Raw genomic sequence first — 6,695 nt, forward strand, 5'->3', positions numbered from 1 at the left:
AATCTTTCCTGCAGCCCAAGAGTAGTGGAGAGTGTTTCTCCTGGGGCAGCCCCCAGGGGCTCAATGGGCCAAGGCTCATTTGGAACAAGTTGAGACACTGAGTTTGCATGGTCTTCGCACACCTGCAGAGGTAGGTCTTCCTGCCTCGTTCCACCAGTGAGCACCTGAGCTTCAGAGGAAGAGGTGACAGCCGTAGCGGGGACACAGCAGCTCCCTAGTGTTCCGCAAGGCGGGCCTCAGCCCACTGCCCTCTGCCATGCAGGAATGGATTCTTTTTTGGTGATACTTTAGATTAAGCTTTGTTTTCTTCTTCATTATAAAAATCATACATTCTCCTTACAGGAATTTTTTTGGTAACTATTGGTTCCAAATGGTCATGTGCTCTTACATTTTATGAACATTACGCAGACAATTTCCACAGTTGACTTTAGTCCTCTGAGGTGAGCATATTCTAGACGTGGGCTATTTTCTGTGTTGTGGGTGTTGTATTCACATCACACTGTGGAATTTTTTTTCTGCCTGTTTGCTCATTCATTCTGAACAAGGAGAGGTTTCTCTGGGCCTGGGTGGTGGGTGGTAGTGATCTTAGCACTGTGCCCCGCGCCTGCTAGCAGCCCCTCTCGGGTCCTGTGCCGGGCCAGCCGCTCTACAGACACCCTTGCCCAGCCCCACATTTGGCTGTGACTTCCCTTCCCTTGAGCTTCTGTTTCTCAGCGTCATGTGGAGAGAAAGGTCGGGGAGGGGAGGCCTAACCTCTGGCATCAGATTCCCCCCCTAGTGGAAGGATCCTCTTTGTCAGGGAAAACACCTTATGGGCCTGGGGTTAGGTGGGCTGCTAGGGATTGGAGCCCCAGGGGCTCCGCTGCTGGGTGGGCAGCTGCTGGGGAGAGGAGAGGAAAGGGGCAGAGGAGAGAGGAGGAGGAGAGGCTGAGTCTGGGGTGTGAGCCTGGAAAGGTCCCCTGCGTGTGGAACGAAGGGAATGTGGGGAGAGAGGAGCCTTCATGGGTCTGAACTTCTCTGTCTGTCTCTCTGTGACCCCACGTCTCAAGTACCGACTACTACTTAGCTTTTGCTTTATGGTTTCCCTTCTTAAAATCGCTCTGCTGTCCTGGGAGCCTCTTGATCCTGATGTTCCAGCCCGTGGACCCCTCTTCATGTGACCACGTGTCTAGTTCGTTTCGTGTTGCTGTAACAGGATCCCACAGACTGGGAAACATGAAGAAAAGAAATTCATTTCTCACGGTTCTGCAGGCCGGAAGTCCAAGGTCAAGGGGCCCGCGTGTGGCAGGGGCCGTCTTGCTGCATCACACCATGGCAGAGGTGAAAGGGCAAGAGAACATTCGAGAGACTGAGAGGTCTGAACTTGCTTTTATCACAGCCCACGTTTGTGATGACGAGCCCACTTCCATGTTGGTGACATTCATGCATTCATGAGGACAGAGCCTAATCACCTCTCACAGGTCACACCTGTGACCACTGTCACACTGGCACTCAAATGTCAACATGAGTTTTGGATGGGATATTCAAACTGTTGCATTTTTCCCCTGGCCCTCCAAAACTCATGTCCTTCTCACATACAAAATACATTCAATGCATTCGTTCCATCCCAGTAGTCCCCAAAATCTTCACTCCTTCCAGCATCAACTCAGAAGTCCAAAGTGTCATCTCAGTCAGACCAGGCTGAGACTCAGGGCACCTTCCTCTCCAGCTGTGAGCCTGTGAGTTAACAAGTGACGTGCTTCCAAAATGCAGTGGGGACAGGCCTCGGATAGACATTCCCCTTCCGAAAAGGAGAAATAGGCAAGAAGAAAGGGGTGACTGGTCCCAAGTCAGTCCAAAACCCAACGGGGAGAACAACAGTAAGTCTTAAAGCTGGAAACTCCTTTGATTTCATGTCCTGCGTCCTGGTGTGATCTGAGGACCAAAGTAGATGCCCCTTTACCAGCTCAGATGGACCCTCAGGTTAAGGAAACAAGTTGCCTAGAGATCGAGGCTTCAAGGCCTGACTGGCGGGGCACATTTCTAAATTCCTATGGCTACAGGGAAAACCGCATTCTCGCTAAACCCCCAACAGTAGGAGCTGTCAGGCAAATCATCGGTTGATTGACAGCCCAGCCCACCACACTGACTGGACAGAGGACCGGCCTTTGCAAACATCCTCCTCTGAGACCTTCAGCCAGTTTCACTAGCGTCCAGAAGCTGCACCAAACCGTCTGTGTCCTATAGTTCACCCTTTAATGTAAGGAGCCAAACTCCGCTTCATTTTAATTGCTAAAACCCTGCCTCAAAGCGAACATGGGGTGTGTTACATACATGTTTACGTGTGGCGCATGTGCTCGGCTCCCCTCATAAATATCCACATGTGTAGCTTTCCCCCAAACCTGCTGGACAGGTATGACTCTGTGAGGCAGACCCTGTGAGGCCTAAAACCCAACCTGGCCTTCCCCTCGTCAAACAGCAGAGAGTAGCTCTTCCAGTGTGCAAACTGATATCGCCAGTAAAGCCCTCCTTTCTACTGTTACGCTATCTGGTGGTCCTTTGGGCTACATCAGGCACACTGGGGCAGGGGTTGGACCCCCAAGGCCTTGGGCAGTCCCACCCTATGGCTTTGCTGGGCTCAGCCCACTCTTAAGCTATCCTGGGTTGGCACCTTGTGCCTGCAGCTCTCCCAGGCTGGTGCTGCACAATTCTACAGTTCTGTGGTCTTGGTGGTGGGCCCACTCCCGTGGCTCCACCGGACAGTGCCCTGGTGGGGACCCTCCATGCCAAGTTTCTGCCTGAGCCCCAAGGCTGTCCATGACATCCTTGAAGTCCGGGAGGCTCCCATGTCCCCACAGCTCGCAAACTGTGTGTGTCTGCAGTCAGTGCCTCGTGGCACCACTGAGGCTCACGGCTTATGCCCTGTGCCCTCCAGGGTGGCTGGCTGAGCTGCAGCACTGGAGCCATGGCTGGGGTGGCCAAGGAGCACTGCACTGGGATTCCGGGAGCAGAGTCCCCAGGCGGCCCTGGGCGGTGAAAGCTGAGGTCCCTCGAGTGTCTCTGGAAACCTTGCCCTCGAGGCCCTGCTCTGGACCTGTGATGGGAGGTCCAACCTCAGAGATCTCTGAAATGCCTTCTCCCGTTGCCTGGACAAATCGCACCTGGCTCCATTCCATTTCTACTAATCTCTCCAGCAAGTGGTCACCTGGCCACACCATGGTTTGCTCTCCTTAACGTGCCTTTTCTCTCTTGGTGTGGCCAGGCTGCAAATTCCCACGTCTTTCATCCTGCTTCCCTTCGAATTATAAATTCTGTCTTTCAGTAAGTTCTTATTGCTTACATCTTACGATGCGTGGTTAGCAATAGCCATGCAGCTCCTTTGATAGTTTGCTTAGAAATTTCTTCTGCCAGATAGTCCAGTTTATCACTTTAAATTCCACCTTCCATAAAGCCCCTGGGCACGTGCACGATTCAGCCAAGTTCTTTGGGACTTTATAACAAAGATGGCCTTTATTCCGGTTTCCAAAGCCCTGTTCCTCGTTTCCATCTGAGAGAGACCACATTAGAGCTGCCTCTACTGCCCATATTTCTACCAACATTCTGATCACAGCCGCTTCGGTGACCTGCTACAGCTATTCTCTGCTGAGCCCCCACCACAGTCACCCGTAATGCTCCATTCATGGCTATACAGGCTTTGTGTGTGTGTCTGCGTGTGTTTTTTTTCCAGCCTGCTCCTCCAGATCCTCCCAGCTTCTGCCTATTACCCAGTTCCAAAGCTGCTTCCACATTTTCAGGTATGTGTTACAGCACCAACTCCACTTCTTGGTACCAGTTTTCTACCTTAGTCTGTTCTATGTTGCTAGAACAGAACACCATAGACTGGGCAATTTATAAAAGAAGGAAATTTGTTTCTTACAGTTTTGGAGGCTGGAGAGTCCAGGCTTAAGGGGCCCCCGTCTGGCGAGGGCCTTATTGCTACATCGTCCCCTTGCGGAAGGTGGCAGGTGAGAGAGAGCTGAACTTGCTTTTCTAACAGTCCACTCCTGTGATCATTATATTAATCCCATTCATGGGGGCAGAAGCCTCATGGCCTAATCACCTCTTAAAAAGTCTTACCTCTTAATAATGGCAATTAAATTTCAACATGAGTTGTGGAAGGGGACATCAAACCATAGCATCATTCTACTGAGTATTCATTTTTTAATAATTGCCTTTTAAAAAATTTCCAAGGTCTCTAGCTGGTTCTTTTTCATTAACTACCTGTTCTTGTTTCGCAAGTGCCTATTCCTATCTTATGGTTTATTCCAAAACCCCCTTTATGTTTAAGATTTTGATTATATGTGTTCTAAAGCCCTCTTCTGATTGTTCTGGTAGCTCTGTTTTCTCAGGTGTAAGTGTTTTTTTTTTTTTTTTTTTTTTCACTCTATTGTCCAGGATAGAGTGCAGTGGCATGATCATAGCTCACTGTAACCTCTCACTCTTGGGCTCGAGTGATCCTCCTGCCTCAGCCTGCCAAGTAGCTGGGACTACAGGCACGCACCACCGTGCCTGGCTAATTTTTCTATTTTTAATAGTGACGGGGTCTCGCTCTTGCTCAGGCTCGTCTCTGAACTCCTGAGCTCAAGCGATCCTCCCCCATCGGCCTCCCAGAGTATTAGGATTGCCAATGTGAGCCACTGTGCCTGGCTTCTCAGGTGTAAGTTTGGTTTGTTGAGTGTGCTGTGCTCCGTCACACTCTTGGCGCCATCCTGGGTGGGTGATTCTCAGTTGGGCCCTTACACCTGAGCCCCTCGTGTTCTGTCAAAGCATCTGGCCTTGGGAGAGGAGCACCACCAGGAAGCCCCAGTAAGAGTGAGGATGGGAGAGAAACATTCTTGGGGACAAGTCTGGACTGCACGGGACATGGCTCGAGGGACTCAGAAAACCTTATCTGGACTGTAAGGACCAGAGAGGCCCCAGGCAACACGGGACTACACGTGCAAATCCACCGTCCGCTCACACCGCTGCCTCTGTAGAAGCCAAGCTCTTGTGTCACGTGCCCTACCACTCTCTGAGTGTCACCCCCAGCCCCAGCGACACCACTCTTCTGCTAACAGCCTGGTTAGTCCCCACCGTTCCCAAAATGCAGCTCTCTCCCGAGTCCTGGCCTTCGCTCCTGTGGTGCTCGCTGGTGCTGTTTGCCAGATGCCCCCACTGCTGTGCGTGTGGCGGGCTTGCAGCCCTGTGGCTGTGGGGCCAGCGTGAGCGGCAGTGGTGAGTGGCTCACCGGGGCTTCCACTGTGAGCCCCTCTAGCGGCTCTCGTTACCCCTCGCAAGGTGCCAGGACACGTCTCCTCCTCCAGCACAGGTCCCTGAATAGTCACACTGAAGAGAACCTCCCCCCGCCCCCCGCCCGGCCCTGCTGGCCCCGCTGGCCCGAGGTGGACATGCAGCGTGAGAAATACAGCTCTGTTGCTGTAGACGTCTGTGTGTCTGTGCTGGAGCGTAACGTGGCTGCCCGGTACAGAAGCCAGCCTGTGGACGGGGCGCCAGGCTGCAGCCATCAGATAACCTACTGGAGTTTGGAATGTTGGCACGCCGTGTCACATGGTGGCAGAACATCTGGTGAAACTCAACTGTGATGACTCATGGGACAGCGTATGAAATAATTTGTAGGTCCAGTGGAAAAGGCTGGGAAGTGACATTGGCAGTGAGTGTCAGTCCCGGGCTATGTTGACAAGACACCACGGGGAGGAGAAGGGCTAGAAAGGACCCTGCGTTTGCTGGAAGGAAGAGGAATCCAGGAAGCCGGGGACACCCGAACCCACAGGGCTGAGGCAGCCTGAAGTGGGCACAGAGCCAGGGTGGGTCCGGTAAGGACACTGTCATGGATGTGGGTGCCCCCACCCCCACCCCCTCCCCACGGTTATAACTACTGAGGGTCACTTCTGAGCTTTCTGAAGTCAGAAGAGGCAGGCGGAGGTGACACAGCTGAGCTGCATCTGGAGGAAGCACAGTGGGTATGGCAGTGGCACCAGGGGTGGAACCAAGGACACCCGGAGACACAAAGCTGTTGAGAGTCGAATTGCCAAAGAAACGAAGAGCCTGGGTGAGGGCTTGTGGCCACTGAGACTTGCACACAGCCTGGGAGAGAAGGGCTGAGAAGGCACATCGGCTACTAAGGAGGGACTTTTTGTGGCCACCACGTTCAGGTGTAGCCAAGAAGCAAACAGGAAAAGAGGGTCCTCCCGAGGGTGGCCACTCGGGGCAGGGTCCCTGGCCCTGCCTGCTGGGGGGCTTTAGATGGCCGTGGAGCAGGGACTGCCAGGCGCCCCCTCCCTCTCCACACCCCATCCCTCTCCGCAGGGTGTTCTGCAGTTGTCCCATCCCTGTCCCCTGCTGGGCGTGAGGGCTCTGGACGGAGCACAGCCTCACCCGGCCTGCCGTTCGCAAGGACGCCCCCAAAGCCTGGACTAGAACTTGCGGCCAGGACCGGAGGGGACACTGGGGAGGGGCCTCTGGACCGGGAAGGAGGGCGAACAGGCTGTCCGGCAGCGGCATCGGGGCTGTGCCCACCCCCGGCCCTCGCATCCTAGCTGCTGTGCGTGAGCGGGGCTGGGACAGCCTGGCCGTGGGCAGGGGAGACATGCCCGGGTGGGAGGCTCTGCAGGGTGCCGTGTGGCCCAGGGCGGTGGGCTGCTCTGTCAGCCAAGCCCTTGGGGACCCTGAAGAGCAGC

The sequence above is a fragment of the Lemur catta genome, chromosome 8 (genome assembly GCF_020740605.2).
Source record: "Lemur catta isolate mLemCat1 chromosome 8, mLemCat1.pri, whole genome shotgun sequence".
In the NCBI taxonomy this organism is placed as follows: domain Eukaryota; kingdom Metazoa; phylum Chordata; class Mammalia; order Primates; family Lemuridae; genus Lemur; species Lemur catta.